This window comes from Athene noctua, chromosome 2 (genome assembly GCF_965140245.1).
Source record: "Athene noctua chromosome 2, bAthNoc1.hap1.1, whole genome shotgun sequence".
NCBI lineage: Eukaryota > Metazoa > Chordata > Aves > Strigiformes > Strigidae > Athene > Athene noctua.
This window is the reverse complement of record NC_134038.1, coordinates 130,738,513-130,759,331: the sequence shown is the minus strand read 5'-3', so window position 1 is coordinate 130,759,331 and position 20,819 is coordinate 130,738,513. Positions and strand designations below refer to the sequence as shown.

General features: G+C 42.6%; 1 non-coding gene across 1 annotated transcript; it reads left to right on the top strand.

The window, feature by feature from the left end:
• Nucleotides 1-1,699: 1,699 nt before the first annotated feature.
• Nucleotides 1,700-1,803, top strand: LOC141958300 (U6 spliceosomal RNA). Its single transcript, XR_012633260.1, has one exon. It is a non-coding gene; the product is annotated as a U6 spliceosomal RNA (small nuclear RNA).
• Nucleotides 1,804-20,819: the final 19,016 nt, after the last annotated feature.

Genomic DNA, 20,819 nt, shown 5'->3' with positions numbered 1-20,819 from the left:
TATATAGATTAGAGAAGGGCAAATAAGAGGTGAAATACAAGTATGCACAGCAAAAAGGGAAAGACTGCTTGCTAAATACAATTGCAACTACAGGGTGTTTTGGGTATCATTCAACAGAAAGCTGAATACTCAGCTGTAGTCAGTTATCCTTAATCCTAGGACTGGTACTGCCTTCTGTAGTCTGGGTCTTCTGTCACATCAGAGTTTTTTATAGATACAGGCAATTATTTTTCCATATGTAGAGACATTTACAGAGTGAGCTTCATAAAACAGTACTGCTGTGTAATCTGACAGGTGAAGGGTGACTCCCTGTAAAGTCTATTTGTCTGTAAAACAGCCATGTTTTCACAAAGAAAACTGATTTCCACAAATGCAAACCTGAATTACAGAGGAGGGTAAAGGAAAGGCCCAGTAAGCCTTGTGCACTGGAGTCCAGGCTCAGTGGGGGGGTGGTGGTGGTGGTGTGGTGAAGTTCTACAAAAATTATTTATTACTAATAAATATTTTATCTGAGCCAAGGACCGTCCTTGCAGTTCATAGAAACTAGTCCACAAACATGAATAACCACAGAGCATATACACCATTTTAGTTTATACTACTTTCCTCCAAGAATATTGCTGCTTTATGATGGTTTTCTGTTAGTAATTGTACTTACAAACTTCTCTGAGAAGCAACCATGGTTTCTCAACATGGGTGAGAATTCAGAAACCTTTGAGACTACTTCATATTAGGTAATCTTCCCACATATCCATGCTTCCTAAAAATACCTAAATTATTCCCATGCCCTTTAAATTCTTTAATTCAAGCAAATTTTCCCTTAAAATAATTGAATGTTTCGTGCCAAATTGTTGCTAATTTGCAAGAGTACCTTGGAGCTGGATATGAAGAATTGTGTGGTTTTTTCCTTAGACTTAATGTATTTGATCCAGGTCAAAACTTGTAGTCAGGACAACTGACCCTGGAAGATATGAACTTGTCTATAGTGGAAGAAAAGCAGTCTTCTGAATGAGGGATGCTTAATTTGTGAATATGACATAGTGCAGACTTTCTTGCTATATTTCCAGCATTTTGTCTCACCCTCTGGGCATGAACTACCAGGAGAACAATCTGTCTTGTGATGTTTGGCATTTCTGCTGCTGATGCCAGAGTAAACTAAGGAGAGAAAAGGCAAGTGGAAATTAAAAAGGGGTCACATGCAACTCAAAAACTAAGGTTAAACTTTAGATGTCTTTTACTTTAGCTTCTGATTTCTCTCTAATATATTCTGAAATATATGGCAGACACGTCTGAGGGTAGGTCGCTGTGGTATTTGCCAAAACAACCAAAAATCATCCAAACATCCTAGAGTGAAGTCCAGTCAGAAGCAATCAGCTCTGAGCTGCTGCTGTCTCAGACAGAACATTTGGCACCTAGCCAGCACATCCTTCCCTGAGCTGTGCATGTCCCCACCTGCATGTCCCACCATCTCCCATGAAGGTTGTACCTTGCTGCTGAGCCAATCCCTGCTCTGACGAGCTGCCACGATGGTCCCTGCTGCCAGCGCGAGCCTGGGGTGCACACTACCAGCATCCCCACGGAGGCAAGGTATCCTTCCCCAGGGATGTGGCCGTGACACTGGCTGAGAGCCAGGCCCAACGGAAAGCTGCCTTCTACAGTTGAGGCAACAGCAGTTTTCCCTGGTGGGAAGGGAAATCAATATGTGCTTTGGCAGCACATATAGTAAAATTGGAACAATACAGAGAAGATTAGCATGGCCCCTGAGCAAGGATGACATGCAAAATTCATGAAGCATTCCATATTTTTAGCAGGTCCTGCTTGACAAACCTGATCTCCTTCTACGACAGGGTGACCTGCTTATTGGATGAGGGAAAGGCTGTGGATGTTGTTTGCCTTGACTCCAGTAAGGCTTTTGGCACCGTTTCCCACAGCATTCTCCTGGTGAGACTGGCTGCTCGTGGCTTGGATGGGCACACGCTTTGCTGGGTAAAAAACTGTCTGGATGGCCGGGCCCAGAGAGTTGTGGTGAACGGAGTTAAATCCAGTTGGCGGCCGGTCAGGAGTGGTGTCCCCCAGGGCTCTGTGTTTGGGCCACTCCTGTTTAACATCTTTATTGATGATCTAGACGAGGGGATCGAGTGCCCCCTCAGTCAGTTTGCAGATGACACCAGGTTGGGTGGGAGTGTTGATCTGCTCGAGGGTAGGGAGGCTCTGCAGAGAGACCTGGGCAGGCTGGAGCCATGGGCTGAGGCCAACTGGAGGAGTTTCAATAAGGCCAAATGCCGGGGGCTGCCCTTGGGCCACAACAACCCCCAGCAGAGCTACAGGCTTAGGGAGGAGTGGCTGGAGAGCTGTCAGTCAGAGAGGGACCCGGGGGTATTGATTGACAGCCGGCTGAACAGGAGCCAGCAGTGTGCCCAGGTGGCCAAGAAGGCCAATGGCATCCTGGCTTGTGTCAGCAATAGCGTGGCCAGCAGGGACAGGGAAGGGATCTGACCCCTGTACTCGGCACTGGGGAGGCCGCACCTCGATTCCTGTGTTCAGTTTTGGGCCCCTCACTACAAAAAGGACATTGAATGACTCGAGCGTGTCCAGAGAAGGGCAACGAAGCTGGTGCAGGGTCTGGAGCACAGGTCGTATGGGGAGCGGCTGAGGGAACTGGGGGTGTTTAGTCTGGAGAAGAGGAGGCTGAGGGGAAACCTCATCGCCCTCTACAGCTACCTGAAAGGAGGGTGCAGAGAGCTGGGGATGAGCCTCTTTAACCGAGTAATAAGCAATAGGGTAAGAGGGAATGGCCTCAAGTTGTCCCAGGGAAGGTTTAGACTGGATATCAGAAAGCATTTCTTTACAGAACGGGTTGTTAGGGGTTGGAATGGGCTGCCCAGGGAGGTGGTGGAGTCCCCATCCCTGGAGGTGTTTAAGAGTCGGGTTGACATAGCGCTGAGGGATCTACTGCAGTTGGGAACTGTCAGTGTTAGGTTAATGGTTGGGCTGGATGATCTTCAAGGTCTTTTCCAACCTAGATAATTCTGTGATTCTGTGATTCTGTGAAAGCAGAATTTGAGTCATCTGCTTGGCAGTTGCCTGTGAATCAGGAGTGACGGCTGGTGGCCTTGGCAGCTGTTTCAGCCTCAGCCTCTTCAGTTTTCCCAGCAGCAGCAGGTATTGCTTTCATGATCATGAGGCATAAGAAAAACCTTTGATCCAGAGTAGGTAGATTTGATAGAAAACTGAATAAGGAAGATTACAGCCATGTTAAAAGACACATGAAAGCTCAAAAAACATTACTGATCTACCAGCACTGAGTGAGGGAGAGTAAATGCAATAGCTCAGTGAGAAACTGTGACGATGTGCCCTTCATGAACTCGAGGCTTTCTTGTGGTGGTGCAGGAATCTCCAGCACTGTGTCTGGAAAGCCAACAGGGCTGTTGCTCCCAGCGCACTGGGCAAACACCTACAGGGTCTGCGCTGTTCAGAAAATGTCTTCCTGATCAGTTCCTGGAGACTTAGGGATTGTTCACGGCCAACTGCTCGGAAATAGCAAATATTTGGCTGCACTTACGGTAATTTCTCACTCTCTGTTCCCTCTGCGTCATTCTTCAGAGTCGATAAAGTTACTCAGCTCTGAAGCCAAAAACATGTGTTGAAAAGCCAAGGTACATTAAAGGCTCTTTTTTGATTCTAGCCATTTCACACACATTTTCCTTAAGCTGCAGCAGGCTTCTAACATAGCTGAATCCAAATGTTGCTCCTCTCACAGGCACATAGTTTGTTTGCATAGTAAATGTATGTGATATATCTCCTCCAAGGCTCAGGTTATTTCTTCTCCTTGCAATGCGATGTTTGTTACTGACACCGCTGCATAGAATGAACCTGGTGGCACCAGTATGGCTGCTGCATGTGAAAAAAAAAAAATGCTGATCCCTCCATTTTGGGAGTTTTGACATTTTTTATTTGCATGTATTTTCACATCTCTAAGTATTATTCAATTGTCAAACAATTGTGTTGGTGGTGAGGAGGCAGGTAAGTTATAAAAATGAATTGGCAAGATTCTCATTTGCTGAGAGTAATTTGTCTCCACTGTAATGCATGTGTATATTGTCAGGTCAGTAGAAATGAGCCTTCTCAAGAAATGAGAATCAGATTTATCAGCTCAGTTTCAGAGTCATGTTCACTTGCTTTATTTGCATAGCATAGCAAAGAAAATCCAGCTCTCCTGCTGTTTTCCATTTCCCGAGAGCCCCCTTCGCTAGTCCCACATAAATAGAAAATGGTGCTGGCATATTTTTCTAGGTAGAAAAAGCAGAGATCTTGTAACCTTCCCCTCCTGTCAATTATCACATGCAGCCATGTAGTCCTACCTCAGCTGAGAGCTAGGGGGTCTATATAGCTACATCATTGTCAGAACAACATTTCTTCCCAGGGGCACAGGATCGCTACCTCTATTCCCTGTCTTCACCATAAACCGGCACAAAAAAAGGATGCTTCTTTTTTTGCTTTGCTTTCTCAAGGCCCTGATTTTGGCAAGAGTCTCTGGGCAGAGTCTGGTGACACAGAGGATGAGGTTGCGTTGTGTCCTTTTGGGGCACGCCAGTCACAAGGCATTTGGCTTGCCTGAAGGTCATTATGTGTCTGGAATTGTTGCAACAAACTGAGATTCCCAGACCATCTGCTTACACTGTCTCATTTTTCCTGCTGCACCTGAAGATTGCTTCTTGCTTTTACTCAGATCATAATTGATGTCAGGACTCTGCCACCATGGTACGGCTCTATCACTACTACTCTACCATAATATGACTCTACTAAGTATGGCCCGTAAAACCATACTTAGTTGGAGAGCTGTCCCTCACTTTATGACAGCAATGGCTTCATCGCAGTGTCTCCATTTCTGCAGCATCTTTTGCATCAAAAATAAATTTGAAGCAATGAGACTGGCAGCAGCCATGTTGTCAGTGGGGTACAATGAAGTAGAGCAGAGAGCTGAGAAAGACAGGAGAAAGGCTGGAGTAGGCCACAACTATTAACAGCTCTTCTAGTATTTTCAGAATAATTTTTCTGGCTTTTATTTTTGGGATCCTTAAAAAAGCCATGGGACCCTGCCTTTTTCCTTGTATGGGGCTTCTGCATCTCAGCTTCTGTGCTGCTTATCCTGTTCCATGGAATGTCACGCAACGTGTGATATATTGCAATTACCCCAAGGGTGGCAGTCCCTGGGGAGAGCTGACAGCACAGTTCAGAGTTATTTTCAGGTAGTTTTAAAGATCATTCAGTAATTTCCTTACATATCCTACAAATTCTGATCAAGATTTTTCCTCCTGCAGTTTTCTAAGTCAGGAGCAAAAATCACTCCATTTCCTCTTACAAGCAAGAGCAAGAGGACTCTGCACTTCAGAGAAGCTATGAATTTAGAGCATCAGGCTTTGGAAGTAAAAGTCCAAAGGAAAAGTATCTGGTCTTTTTTCAGATTCAAAATAGCTAGCTTCCAATGATTTTGAGCTAGTGTCCTTGCATGATGTCCTTGGTATCTCCTTGATCTCCTCCTTCTGCATCTTCCCTTCCCTCACTGGCAGTCACAGCTTTCTGCCTATGTCCTGATAGCCACCCAGAGCCAGTGAATTCTGTCAGACATTTTCTTTCACTAGACATACTCCACCACAGATTGTGAAGCCTCCAGAGTCCCTGAAATGTCAATGGATTTGCCCTTCTCTGTCCTTGACAAGGAGATTCAATCAAGCACTAGAACAGGTTGCCCATGGAATCCATGCAGTCTCCATTCGAGTGGGTTCAAGATCTGGCTGCATAAAGCTCTGAGCAACATCATCTGATCTCAGAACTGACCCTGCTGTGAGCTGGAGTCTGGATTGAGATTTCCTGAGATCTCTCCCAGACTGACTTATCCTGTGATCCCATACAGTGAGTCAGGTCAGTATGGTATGGTCTACCTAAAGCTGCAAAAATTTAAAGGACGTTCTTTACTGAGACCTAAGGAGGGAACCCTGAGGAGAAAAAGAAAAAAATCCATCTTCCTCCCCGTGAGAGGTAAGTGATAAGTGTGTTTGCACCGAGTCTCTTTCTCTCCATGCTGGATTAGTCAATTAATCCATAGCCTGACTCTATGGTTTGAGCACATAGCACTGGCATGTAGTTTAGGAAGACCCTCCTCTGGCTGTAAATGATACCTCACAGTGTGGCATTGCAGAAAAGATGGAGCCCTTCTAGGGTTAATCACCACTGCTCTGGATATCTGCAGGCACTTTTGTCCTAGCACCTAGCACCCCAGGTGCCTGCATAAGCAGGTGTAGGCTGATAGCAAGGAGTGAGAAACTCAGGTCTCTGCATCTGGTGGATCTAAGGCCCTGCATTTGTGTCCTAACAGACATGTTTGTGTCCTAACAGAGGCTGGTGGGCAGGGAAAGGGGAATCTGACCCTAAACATTGGCTGTGGGACCGCTCACAGTTATCAGCAACTACTCAGGATATGACTGTGTCAGTAATTTGCCAACATCAAATAGCTGTTGTAAGCGGAATGTACCAGGGATGATGGAGGTCTAAACACTGAAAGGCTTTGGATCTGAATATGGGATATGACACTGAAATTTGTGGGGTTTTGCAGCTTCTTGTGTTTTCTCGCTCTTATATTTTAACTGCCATATAGCTGGTATGATTGCTAGCAGAAATAACAATTTCTGGACTCAGGGGAAACTCCCTGATACCAGTAGAATGATTCTCACTAATTCCATCAGGAGATGATTAGATACGTAAACAAAAGTGTTGCCAATTTTTATACATTTGCTGTGGCCATGGTAATATTTATTCTACTTAGAGATCCTACTACTCTTGCTATTTCATAACTTTAACTTTTTGTTTGAATGAAGGGTACATTTCTAGCCCTTATGGCTGGAGAGAAAAACTTGAGATCCAATAACTTGTGCAAAGACCCTGGCAAAGAAGATGTGGGATAACCTATGAATGATCTCCCTCTTGCTTCTAATTTTGGCCAAGCTGAACTCCTAAGCTATGTTGTCACCTGCAGAACTTGCTCTGACTGTTGAATATGGCTGTGAAATCAGTTTTTCCTATTGATGGTGCCCCATCCCAAGAGTTGTTTGTTATGATACCACACTGTTGAATGTTATCCTCCAACTGAGCTGCTAAAGAGCACACTTGGGCACTCCTTAAGGGTCTCCCAGCAAAGCCAGCTAGTTTAGATAAAGGACTGTGAATGCTGATCTAGGCTTACCCAGTCAGCTTTGATGGTTGAACTCAGGATAACTCACACAGTAGGAGGGGCACAGCAGACCCAAAAGTGGACCTTGGTGTGTGGCCATTGCACCCATCGTTTAGGCTGAATGGAAGTCCCAGGCGAAGCTCTGCACGCAGGCAGGGCCTTGTCCTCTCTTCACAGCAGGGACATGATGTCTGTATTTTCCCCTCTTGGATGCTGTAGCAACTTATTCTGGAGAATTTCATTTCTTCTGCCCAGGAGACATTTTTAACTCCCTTGCTTAGCACTCCATTATAATTTTGCTGCAGGAGGAGGTGGTGATTTCTGCATCAGGGCTACTGGGCACAGAGCAGGACCCAGATGACAAATACAATAGAATGAAGGTGGCAGATAAACACCTTTGCAAAGCCTTAAAAATCAGTTGATATTCTCCTTCCACAAAATTAAGCTGTTTCCTCAGTCCATATGTATTGATCATTCACGGTCACTGATACGTAGCTGGCCAACAAGCTGCCCAACAGATATTGGGGCATGGCGCTCTGCTTCCCAGCCACAGCACTTAACACATTTTGTGTGGGTAACCCGAGGCAGTTAAATTGCCTGGTTAGCATCCCTTTCGCTCACCCCCTGCCATGAAAAACCACTGCAAAGGAAGGAGAGGTGGGAAGAGGGAAGGGGGAAGGGAAGCTCTTGCAGGAGTTTTCACCTGGATACAGTTGCTATAGGAACCATTTACAGAGCATCTCAGTGCCTCCACTATACAAGGAAATTTGCTCACCCATAATAGCAGGCAAAGTGATTTACCTGCTTTACATTTGGCCCCTGCTCACCCTCGGTGGGATGGGAGCTTCTCGGCCCCTGCAGTGGGGCAAGGGGCTCCCTCACCTGATGGGGCAGGATGTGGAAAGAACGATGCGCTTTCTGCATCCTCAAAGACCAGTGGTGACCGTCAGAGGACTGCTGAAGTAAATGGCCAGTGGGCTTGGGATGGAGGGGGAGGATAAGAAGAAGCCAAGAGGTAGTGACAGAAATCAGGACTTTCATTGCAGAGGGAGTAGGAATAGAGAAAGTTTATGTAAGCTCTGGAAAAAATGGAGTAGTGGAAAAGGTGAGAAAAGAAATCAAAGCTGCAGGAGAAGTGGGTGGCATTAAAGGTAGAAACCTTGGAGAGTGAAGCAGCATTAGTGGAAAGTGTCTGGCCTGGTGTTTGTACTGTGCACTGTGATCCTTGGGTGGAAGCCCTAAGTAGAAAGAGCAATAATGTGTTTTTTAATATAATTTTTATAGCTTTTGCAATAGCTATTGGTTTCAGTCCTTGAAACTTCATCTCAGTGGAAGCTGTGGTGGTGGCTCTGTGTCATTATCTTGCTGCCAGGTGTACATTTATACTTGATGGTGTGGTACAAGTGTGAAGATTGCAGCTACTGGAGCAGGGGCTTATCAGCTGTACATTAGGGCAACTCTTGACCCTTGGTTTGTGGGGAACAGTTCATTGGCAACCAGGACCAGACTGTGGACAACAAGTTAATAACCTTTTCCTACCAGTTCAACAAGAAAAGTAACTGCAAAATTGACATTGCTGGAAGAGCCTATATCAGAGGAGAACAGTACTAATCACCACAAGGCAGTGAGAGGAGACCGTGAGGCAGGGAAGAGATTAAGCTGAATTACACACAGGACACCCAAGTTCAGCAAAGCATCTAAGTAGCTGCCTAATTTTAAACCAGAAGTAGTGCAAAGTATGAGCCAATTTGAAGCGATCAACGAAGGAACAATCTAAGGATGGCTCAACAGAGCAGTGTCACTTAGCAGGAGCTCAAATGACTGGAAGAAAAGCAGAGGAAAACTTTAAAATGGCTCAGAGTAGGCAATGAGGAGGTGAGCAGAGGTCAGGTGAAGAACTGTACCATGGCAGAGGAGGAAGGTGGCAGCAATAGGAGTGAATTATAAGATATTATGGTGAATGACAAACGGATTATGGTAAATCTTTTTGATGGCCTATTTGTAGGATGCGAATCAACAAGGGTTGGAAACTATTTACCATGTGATGCGTTTTAACTTCACAAATTAATGGTATAACCTTAAACAACTTCTGCTAAATGCGCCACTTCACAAAATTACACAATTTATGTAAGGAAACCCAGATTTCACATGTCAACTGATATAAATACAATATTGATGTAATTGTATTTTTTCAAAGATAAGCATTAAAAAAACCCCACGCATGTAAATTGAGCAAAAGAAAAGCATATAGACTATTGTGTACTGTTTGTGCACTGCCACCAGAACTTGAATCAAAAGTGTTTTTCTTATAGTCAGCTCTCCAATGGTCTGCCACAACGGAGCTCCTGACCTCAACAATTAAATATGTTTCTGGGTAGGTATTTATGCATAGTTTCTTTCAAAAATATCCTGTCACTACTGCCAATGTCTTTTGCCTAATCCCACAAAAGAAGCAAAGCAGAGCATTTGGTAAAAGTCATACATTGGCAGCTGACATGCACAAGACTACTTCAAGTGGTGGTGTGCTTTAAATTGCTGGCAGTCGTGGTCTGCTCCCAGACATACTCTATACAGGCAACGAGCCTCCAAAAAGTTCTGCTTGTGGTTAGTGGATTTATTGGTTTGGGCTCAGAGTTCTCAGAAATCTGGGACAACCATTTCTTTCTTGGCCTTGGTGGGCGATACACACATCTAACCATCAGTCCTCACAACTGATATCCCCAAAATCATAGCGCAACAGATTTTAAATATCTGTAACACACGAACATGAAAGGCAGGAGTCCACCAACAAAAAGATCATATTATGGGCTTCTGTAGCAGGATGTCATACAAGTAGCGGAAAAGAAACAGTGGGGAAAGACATTTATGTTGCCAATATTCAAGCTAAAGAAACAGGCTGAGCTCTGGGTAAGGGTGAGAAAGACTAATTGAAGAGTTTTACTACTACATCTCAGGGCAAAGTATATATGGGAGAGAAAAGGTTATCATATGAGAGAATTCCAGCTAAAACACCAAGTTTATCCTGTCTCACCAGCAGAGGTGGAGGTAGGAAGAGATGATGAAGACAGTACAAGTATTTCAGCATGGAAATGCTCCTGAGGGTCAGGAGCAGGAGGGTGGGATTCAGGAGATGGAGGAGAGGTTAGCAGCAAGAGGGGTGCTGCTGCCCCCAGGCACAGACCCTGGGTGCCCTCCAGCCGGAGGGGACTGGCAGCTCTTCCCAGGCTGGAGAGTCGCTCCACTCTGCCAGGCAGGGACTGCCTTCCACAGGCTTCTGGGAGGAACTCCTTTACATTAAGCCTCTTCCTCTGCTCTGCTAATTAACTGTTGACCTGGATTCTCCTCCAAGAGATCTGTTGTCTTTTCTGTTTATTCTGGATGTGTTTTATATCCATATAAATTGAAGTATCATAACATCTCTGAGACCTGGTGATGGCATGGAGCTCTGCAGAGTGACTGCAGGTTGTGTAGAATAAGCATTTCTGTGTTTTCTAGTTCAATACTCTCTCTTATTAACAAAATTGAATGTTTTCATTTTCTGGTTATTAGGAGATGGAGAAAACAGACTTTCCCACTGTAATTTCTCTCATGCATTCATTCTTCTATTATCTACTTTTTTTTGCAGCTCAGCTTTTTGTCTCTTATTGAAAACTGACCCTGTTTTTTCATTCTGTCTTCAGAGGACAGTTTTGCCAGCCCAGCTCAGCAGGCGTTTCTTGGCCAGCAGGATCTCCTTCTCCTCTGAGGTGGGAGGATGCAGAGCTCTGCCTGTCTTTGCAGATGGGACTCTCTACTGCTTTTTACAAAGGTTCTGCAGCGTTCTCCGTACAACTGAGCATGCTGTTCCTTACACAGCAAAGTGGTTATTTGATTTTGCTCTGTAGCTGCACATTAGGCTGAAGTCTTCTGGAACTGCCAGTAGCGGTGCCTGTCTCCCTTTCACCAGTTGTTAGATTCAGTGCAAACACTGTAGAAGAGTCGCTATTTCTGCTTTCCTCCCCACACCCCAGTGTGTGTTATCTTGCTTCTCTGTTGTAAAGCAATATTATTTATTACTAACATCACAGTCTCACTGTCTTCCTCATGCATAACAATTATTATTATTACCAGGGTTGAGTGGCGTAATAATATCCAGCATGTTGTCCCACAGGATTTTTATCCTCAAATGTGAATTCCTGACTCCATTGAAATCCTAATAGTTTTCAACAGATTTTCAGGATTTTGTCTCCAGTAATATTTGTAACATCACTTCAAAATTCACAGCAGCCCAAAGCAATAGATTCAGTGAAGTTCTGCTCATTCAAATGAACTTACACTGGCATGAAATCAGTGTAAATTAGTAAGAGATCATGTCAGAAACATTCAGTGTTTCTAGGTTACCTTGCACTAGCTTTCATTACAGCGAGGACATTTTCAGATGTTTTGCAGTGTTAATAGGGTGGGTCATGATTTTCAGGTTTGTTTTTTATTTTCCTGAGAATAAAGTCACATAAATAACAATAGACACAAGCCATTTATTCCCATAACAAAAACAATACTGAAATATTTTCTTCCCATGAAATCTAAGAGAGAAAAATATCCTGATTGGCAAATGAGTTTTCAGTCCTTTCATCACTGGATCTTGAAGCTAAGATTTGAGACTCTGACTCATTTTTTTGAAGGAGCCTGTCCAACAAGAGATCTTTGACAGGCTTGAAACACTGCAGCAACCTTTAATTTAGAGAAATTATTTCCAGTAGGGAAAGCGGCTGGTCATGTGCAGGACTCAAATTAGGACCAACAACAACAAAACCCCCTCCCAGAAATCAGGATGCATCATACTATCCAGGCTTGGCTCAGTTCTAAGGCTGATTTGTGCCTCCCCAGCAGCTGTTCAGATAAGGAGCTGCCCGGAGGAAAGATCTGTACAAATGACTGGGCGGTTTTTTTGTTGGTTTTTTTTTTTTTTTTCAGTTCTTTGCCTCTCACCTAAAACCCTGAAACAACTACTTGCCCTTGTGGTGGATGATTATAATAATTATTGGAAAACAATTGAAGTGTGATCAAGCAGGGAGGGCAGTAATTGAAATATTGACAGGTGGTTGCTTTGTGCCAAACAGGAATTTTTAAGATCAGCTGCGCTTTGAAGGACTCCCAGCTAGGATCCTTCTGATAAACTCTTTAATTAACTGTGTTATAGATTTTACTACAGGATCTACAGAAAGACCACAGCAAGGCTTTCTAGAAGCAGCTGTGAATCTCATATAAGCAATTTTCTGTAAAGGAATGTTTTACTACGTATATTTTTATATCATTTTTTTCCGATTGTTCCACCTTTTTGACGTGTATAAAACCAAGTTTGTCTATCTTCTCTGATGATTAAATATCTTTGACGCACAATATTATCACAAAACATTATTGACACATGATATTATTCACAACTAGGCGATACTAAGGTAATCACATCATGAAGCCAGAAGTAGGAAGGGCAGAATTTAATACCCAGATAGCTATGCCAATGTTAAGAGGTTGACTGATTTTTAAGGGTTCTGTGAGTTTATTTGTGGATGGAATGCAGTTTATAGTCTAAACAGTAGATGTTGTGAATTATTGAGAAACTAATAATGTTAAAAAGGATATTTTTGTTCAAGCATTGCACATAATAGAATAAGATAATAAGAGTGTTTCTAGGATCCTAACAAATATATGTTCCTCAAAACCTGGTAGGCAAGAAATACTTCCTGAAAGGATGCTAAATTCAAACTGCTTCCTGAGGAATTCCTTTCTCATTAAAGGTAATTTCGTCAATTATTGTCCAAGCGTTGTACAGAAGACTTAAACACCCAATCTCGCAAAAGTTTCCACAAATGTAACGTTTTCCTGAAGCATGAAGTCTGAGACAGACACTATCCATAATTTTGGACCTTATAAATGATATATGCACTTTTCCATCAGTTGGTGAAATGGTATCCGTTCCTCTGCCAGCAGAGAACACATCTCTGGAAAAAAGGCAATGATCAGGTGTCATAAGTAAGCAAAACATGAAGGATGGGGCAGGGAACTGCAATTCAATTTGCATAGGTAAGTGGCTTTTACAAACATACACTCATTGGATGAGCCTCCTGCACCAGCTGAAACACCTTTGTTGTTGCACTTGATATTTCTGAGTGAACTGATTATTTGTAATTTAAGGCTACTGATCTTCAGTAAATGTTGCAAGTAATTGAACTATCTTTTTAACTGTCTGCACAACTTCTGCCAGGCCCACAAATAACTAGGCAATTTAGAAGCACCTCTGTGGTAGCATTTATTGTATCCTTTATAGCTTAATTTCTACTATTTTCATATTAATTTAATTGACGAATTGCAGTATCCTTGCTAAAACCTTGGAAACAACACAAGAAACTGTTTTTTCGCTATGTTTTCCCTGGAGAGCACACGCACGCAGATTCCCTGAATTTCTCTGGCAGGCCAAAGGGGCATGGACAATGAGTCTTGCTCCATTTTCCTCCTATTTTTGCTTCACTTGTGCCTGAGCGAGGCTGCTCTCTCCCTACAGCCATCAAGGACTGCATTTACCAGGGTGTATTCTCTGCTGCTCAACTTGGTACCTCATGGCATGTTTCGAGGGAGGGGCATTAGCTATGTGTCTGAACCGTGAATACAATTGAAATGTACCCTGCAACTCCTCATGTCAAACCAAGTAGGTGGCTTGTGTGCTGTCAAGGTTCATGGGAAATGGATGGGAGAGGAAATGGGAGGGGGACTATCATGCAAAAATGGAACATGAGTGAGGATCATCACCTCTGGGGGACATGAGGACACTGGCTGAGGGACAAAAAGGGAAAAGGGATCTGTACCCCTGCACCAGTTCCTTTTGTAGAGATGATTAATGAGATTTTTCAGCTGCTCAATACATTCCCTGAAAAACACAGTGTTAGGCAATGGAAAGTGTTTGTAAATTATAGATGAATTCAAGGGGAAATTTCAGTGCCACATAGAGCCATAATGCAGTGGAGGAACAATTCAGAAAAGTTAAACCGAATGGGACTTTCCTTCTATAAATTCCTTTGACTTTCTGAAATAAAATGTAACTTTGAATGTTCAATTAATATAAGTCATCATTTTTTTTCTGATATGGATAAAAATACTTTCCCAGGGCTTCAGAAACACTCACTTTGGGTGGACTGAAATTATCTGAATCTCAGTTACAGGTTTCCTGTTGAAGAACAAAAATTTTTTTCAAGCTACTTAAAAAAAAAAAAAAAAAGGAATTAAAAAAATTCTGCAAATCCTCCCTCTAGCCAGCAGAGTAGGTCACGTGTTGTGGGACCTGAGGCGGGAGAGACTGTGCTGTCCTCCTCGACACACGGTCAACCGCACAGCCAGACCTCTTTATGAGCCTCTTCCCATGCCTGGCAAGTTGGAGCAGATTTACCTTGTCAGCACCTGCGTCTTTCTCCTGTTTAGAAATAAAATTTGATCATCCATTGTCTTGTTTTCTCACCCTTCCTTCAACCCTTCTCACAGGTACCTCACCAGAAAAACACATGGGAAAAATAAAACAGGTCTGCTGAAGTTCAGTCGGTCCCTTGTCTTCAGTTTGTTCTTATCTGTTTTGGTTGCCAGACCCTGCAAAGTACATCCTCAGAAAAATCAGTAACGTAAAGCATTAAAACTACAGGCCAGTGTTTCAAGGCTGGTCAGTGTTTCAAGAAGTAGTTTTGGATTCCAACTCATAACTAGTTTTCAGAGGGGTTGCAACTCTGATTTAACAAGAGTTGAAGAAACATAGGTTATTTATTTGGACTGTTAACTTCAGCCAACGCACAGATGAAAATGTTGGTTCTGATGCTTTGGTGGCCACCTTTTCAGTGGAGACAACATGTTTTATGCTACAAGGTAAATGCTCAATTTCTCCTCCAAACAGGTGATTGATTGGCTTTTGCTCTCATTTGAGGGCACTTAGTGATTCACACAACTATGGTGATTTTCTCTCAAGTGTTTTTAAAATGTATAGTGCTAAAAAGACCAAACAGGATGAATGTTGTGGTGAATGTGGACTTTTAATGTGGAACAAATCATATCACTATGTAATTGGACCATCAGACATAAAACTGCATAGTAGCTGTGAGCGATGAAAGATATGGTGAGCTCTAGCCTCCCATTTAATGTGCACAAGTAAGAATCCAGAATTACAGAAAGAAAAGAAAGTTTCCCAAATAATAACGAATGAAGACAAGAATTTGGAGATTCAGAAATATGATCTTTTTACTGATTAGATTCTCTAATGTGTTAGTTAAATGTGTTAGAAAACAAATACAATAAAGACGTCCAGAAAAAAAATTGCAATATTAAACTGAGCTTCTTGTGTCCACTCTGGAAGGAGTCTCACCAAACTGCAGTGATTATTTAGAGCTGGGTCCAACCTGAAGCCTGCACATGGATGTAGAAGATAATCCTACTTTGTACTGATATAAGAGTAGGAGACTCATAACCACATTGTAAATGTTGTCTCTTTATGACCACATGGATTTTTCTTTTTAATCAATATATCTATTTATCTGTCTGTCTATCTATCTATCTATCTATCTACCTACCTACCTACATATTCAATGAAAAATTCTGTACTTAATAAAAAGACAGGACATTGATGGAAATAATTCGATCAGTGCTTATTTGAACAGCACTAACAAAAATGTTTTTTTCAAACAAGCAGCACAGCCTGGCAGTAGATGTAGACACAGAAAGCCCTGATCTAAACAGGGATAGGGAGGAGAAAATCCTCAGACTACATGTCTCCCATGTGACCTGGGATGCATCACACTAGCCTTGTTGGAGAAGGATGTATGGGAGTGAGGACAAGGGAAGGCAAACCTCTCCTTCCCATTTCCTCTCTGCCCCTAAATCCAGGAAACCAGCATCTGACTGTTTTTCTCTTAATTTTCCCATTCTTAAAAGCTGGGCTAAATCATGTTGCCTGCTGCCACCTAACATTGCTTTCTGCAGCACCTTATTAATATAACAGGGATCAGAGCATTACAATGAGCACTTTTAAAAATGATTACACAAAACCGCTACATTAATGATTCTGGTGGTGTTTTGCACAATTTTAGCTCTGCTGGCTCAGACCTGGTGGCCAGTATCTCGCTGGCTTTGTTTCTCCGTTTGTGGAATTGCCTTTCTGGTCTTTGTGTAATCGCCTGATTCACCGGTGTCGTGGGAGCAGCTGAAAAATGCATTCTCTGTACCTAGGAAGAACCTGTATAAATATTCTCAATAAATAAATAACAGTTGTCATTTTCAAAATATGACAATCTCCAGTTGCCTGTGCTTAAATTGAATGACATGTCATTTATCCTAATAGATGTGAATGCATGTATAGTACATATGAGTGAGTCACCTAATTCTTATTCACCTCAGCCTTGGTCTCAGTTGGGGGCAAGTGCCTCTAACAGGGTTTGGATGGATCAAATCACAAGCAGAAAAATCTTGGTCAATTATAGACGCCTAAGGCTAAAAGGGAGGTGTCTTTCCCTCTTCTTTTTTTTTTTCTTAATCTTGTCGAACACAGAATGCCCCTCCTATCCATAGGCTTACTGAAGGAGCAAGTCAATCTCCGATCTGTGGAATTTCTGGGAATATCTCTTCCCCCTGTAATTTAACATGACTCAATTCTCCATCCTGATAATACAAGTGGTGAGAAAAGCTCCTAATCCTATTGGCATACCCTCTTGTCAGCACCTCTTTATTTCACTGCTTTAAAGGCTCAACATGTTTTCATTTACAATAAGCACTAAGATAACTGCAGGTGCCCTCTCTAAAAGCAAGGTTAACTCACCTGAGATGAATTCTTTTATTGCAAACAAAAGCAACACATGAGCAGGAAATACAATTAATACAGGTGCTTCCCTGAAACTTAGCAAATGCCATTTGTCTTGAAATGACATAAATCCCCATTATATAAACAGGCCCCAGAGGCTTGATTTGTATTATTTCTAGAGAGGAAGGATTTAAGCAAAAGATAAATGGAGTGGTGATGGTGGAGGGAAAGAAATCCTTGTACTTACAAGGTATTTATTTGACAGTAAAACTACTAGTGTGCTATTTTATGATTGTATTTAAAAATATGCAAATGCCTTAATAAAACCAGAAAAAGCCCAGTCTAGATGGGATTTCCACGTTAACTGAGTTTTGCAGATGATGTATAATGTCCTGTGTATTTGCAATATACCATTCAAGTATTCAATCTGACACATGAATCTCTTAATGGTTTGGTGATATTAAAGTTGGATTCTTCCGGGTGTGAAGCATTGCCAAACCCCGAGTGTCTTCGATCTCCACAGCAGCAGAAAGATGGTCCTTCCCAGATCTTTTGAGGATGACCCAGCAGGGGTGCAGCCTGTGATCCTGCTCCTGGTGGGGCCCTTTACACTACCAGGAGTGGAGCTCTAGTCCTCCTGGAGTCAGGGAGCAGGGACAGGTCCATGAAACTGCCCCTACACCCACCATCTGCAAGGATGCTGCTGTCCCTAGGGATGCTGGAACTCAGGGCTGGGATGTCTGGTGAGCCCATGCCACTGCCACAGACCTGGAGAATAGGGCACCTCCTGGGCAAAAGGTAATACAGATGTTTGGTTTGTGGCTAGCACCAGGGTACCATGTTCATAAGTATGCTAGAAATATGTCAACAAGAAAGGACACAGGAAAGGCAACAGCCTGCTAGAGAAGGTATACTGACAAAATACTCTCTTCTCTTTCCCTCTCTACTACTGACTTACACTGAGCAACCTTAGAAACCACCCCACCTCTCTGAGACTTCTTATGCACCTTTCCCCTGACAATTTTGTCTAGCTAGTCTTTCACTACAGGTAGACCACAGGGCCCCAGGTTTCATAGATCCAGCAGCTACTGTACTATGGACAACAGTCTGTATTACATGATTTTCTGAGAAGTGCATGTTGTTTTATTGAGACCATGTACTTCTCTTCCTTTTGCAATTAACAGTATGAACCCTTGGTGTTTATAAACAGTTAGGAGGAAAGTGTAAGGCTATCATAGCTGCTTACAGTCTAAAAAGCCAATTCAAAATGATATTTGGATTATAATTTCTCTTATTTCCTTTATAATTCATATATAACTGCTTAAAAAATGCACTCCAAAATTACCTAAAACAAACAAAAAAATGGGGAAAAAGAAATTGTAGTACTTAATAGGATCATCAGACAAACAACTGCAATTATGTTGACAGGTTTATTACACTGTTTTAGATATTCAGCTGTATCATCACCAAATCTAGTATCCTCTCTTTCTTCACCCAAAAGCTGTGTTTTGTTTGGTGAGTGTTCCTGATCCTCCGTTTTTAACAACTGAGGCTCCGATTGTTGCAGCCAGTCCTGTCTGGTTGAATTTCTGCAGCCCGGCGGAAACTACTGCCTTTAGGTTAACTATGACCCCACCAGAAGTCAGCCTACAAAAAGTCAATTGCATCATCTGGGCCAAAGCTGAAATACTGAGTGGAGCTGGTCTCCTTTCTCTTCCCTGTATTCTAATAAGCTGATAACTTCCAGTACCAAGAAATCAAAGGGGTAAAGCTTTACAGTTTTCCCACGCACCTCCCCAGGCTTGAATACGTTGCATATCCCAAATGTTCTCCATTATCCACCGGACCTTTAGGTGTCAGAAAAATGCTGGTCGGTCCGTTTCCCCTGAAAATTCAGACTTATTCAGACAGCTACAGCAGCATTTATCAACCCCAGTCTGCAGACACTACCTGCCTCAGGAGTGACAAGTTGACATGGTTGTATGCTCAATTAAACCTGCTCTTCCTTTTTAAACAAGTGCATTAGACTACTAAATTATGTGCAAGTTTTCTTGTACACTTTGACTACATTAAAGTTAAGATGCCAAACTTTGGCTGCAAACCTTAACTTGGTTATTTGGAGAAGAAAGACTTAACACAGCTTTTTTGACAGATATTGAAGTAAAATAAAAATTGCCTTAGAATTTTTTCCATTTTGTAGAAAACATGAAGCTTCCCCAGGAAACAATTCTTAAATGTGTGATGTGTAAAACAAAGTATGAAAACCCTGCTTTCCAGAAGTCTCAAGAACAAGCAATTCCAGCTGATGCTGGAGATGGAGAATCATTACCCAAAAATCTAGTCCTGACGTTCCACAAAACCTGCTTTGAAAACTTTACTAACTATTCAACTCTATACTCATATGGCAGGTGTGGTATTTTTGCTTTAGGGCTCTTTTCTTACAATTGGTCTCCCATAAATGGGCCCTTTCCTTCATGTAGAACACCACTGAGGTCAGCAAAGGATTTACATCTAAAAATAGAAGTGTGACAGTTTGCTAAAATTATATTCTGGGCTGGCTGACTGACCTGTGGATGTAAACGTCCTTTTGGGAAAATGGGACATTTTTATATGAAAAGCTATTCCTACTTGAATTTCTTTAGGGTTTTTGTTGTCAGATAAATGAATGAAAACTTAACATAGCAGAATCAGCAAGCTGCGTCTGGTGCTGCTATCTCTTTCTAGAGTATTAGTAACTCTAACAGAATGAAGAGTCAAACAAGCCTCTATAACTGCAAAAATAGTTTCTAATTTTCTCTTAAGTTGGTGGGTGGAGTGGTAGTTTCTAAGGGAAAAGGTGCCTGAGGATCTTTCAGAAACTGAAGGTCATCACCAATTCCTCGTATGACAGATTCAGACTACCAGAAAGATCACCTTCTGCACACTAAACATCCACAGGAGAACTAGACCTAGACAGCCTACCTGTCCTTCTCACTGCCACAAGCAGCCTCAGAAGGACATGTCACTTCCATCACCACCACCACAGGTTGGGGGTGTCACCTTGACACAGTTCAGCCTCCAAAGTTGGAGGCTCCAAACTCTTCTCTGTTTCATGAAGCTGTTTTATTTTCAAAAGACCAGAGTTTTCTGTAATTCAGGAGGTCACTGAGAGGCATTCATGCCCGAGATACCAAACGCTGAATGCAAAAGGCTGATGTAAGAATAGCACCACTGTGTTTCAGATGTGTTGGCTTTTACTGTAGGAATCAACCACATTCTCTGGTCTTCCCACCCCACCTGAGAAGGCAGCCACTTCATTCACTGACATTTCATTGGTCTAAATAGAATCTTAACCAGAAACAGCTGATGTTGCAACTAATGCAGATGGGGGAAACTGAACTACAAAGTAATGAAAACATCATAAGCGATGGGCACTGACAGCAGAGGAATGGGAACTGATTCTTGTACCTGGCTGGGCACATTGTCCTTTCAGGGAGAGAGGAGTAGCCAGACCTGTTTTGTTACAGACTACTCAGGGCATGGTTCCTGATGTGCTTTATTTGAGGGGCTGAACTACATCTTCCTTATGCTGACTTGCAGAGTACAGCCTGGTGCTGCTGTAGCAGCCCCTCAGCTGGGCTGGTCACTGGCAGTGGCTGCAGTGTAAAATGTCTTGTTCCATGAGACAAGAATAAATGGCATGGGTAGCAAGAGGCAGCAGCAACCATCAGAAATGAGCAGAGGTGCATGTCAGACCATGGTACCTGATACGTCTTACTCTTTTCTGGGGAGGGGGAAGTTGTCTTACCAGTG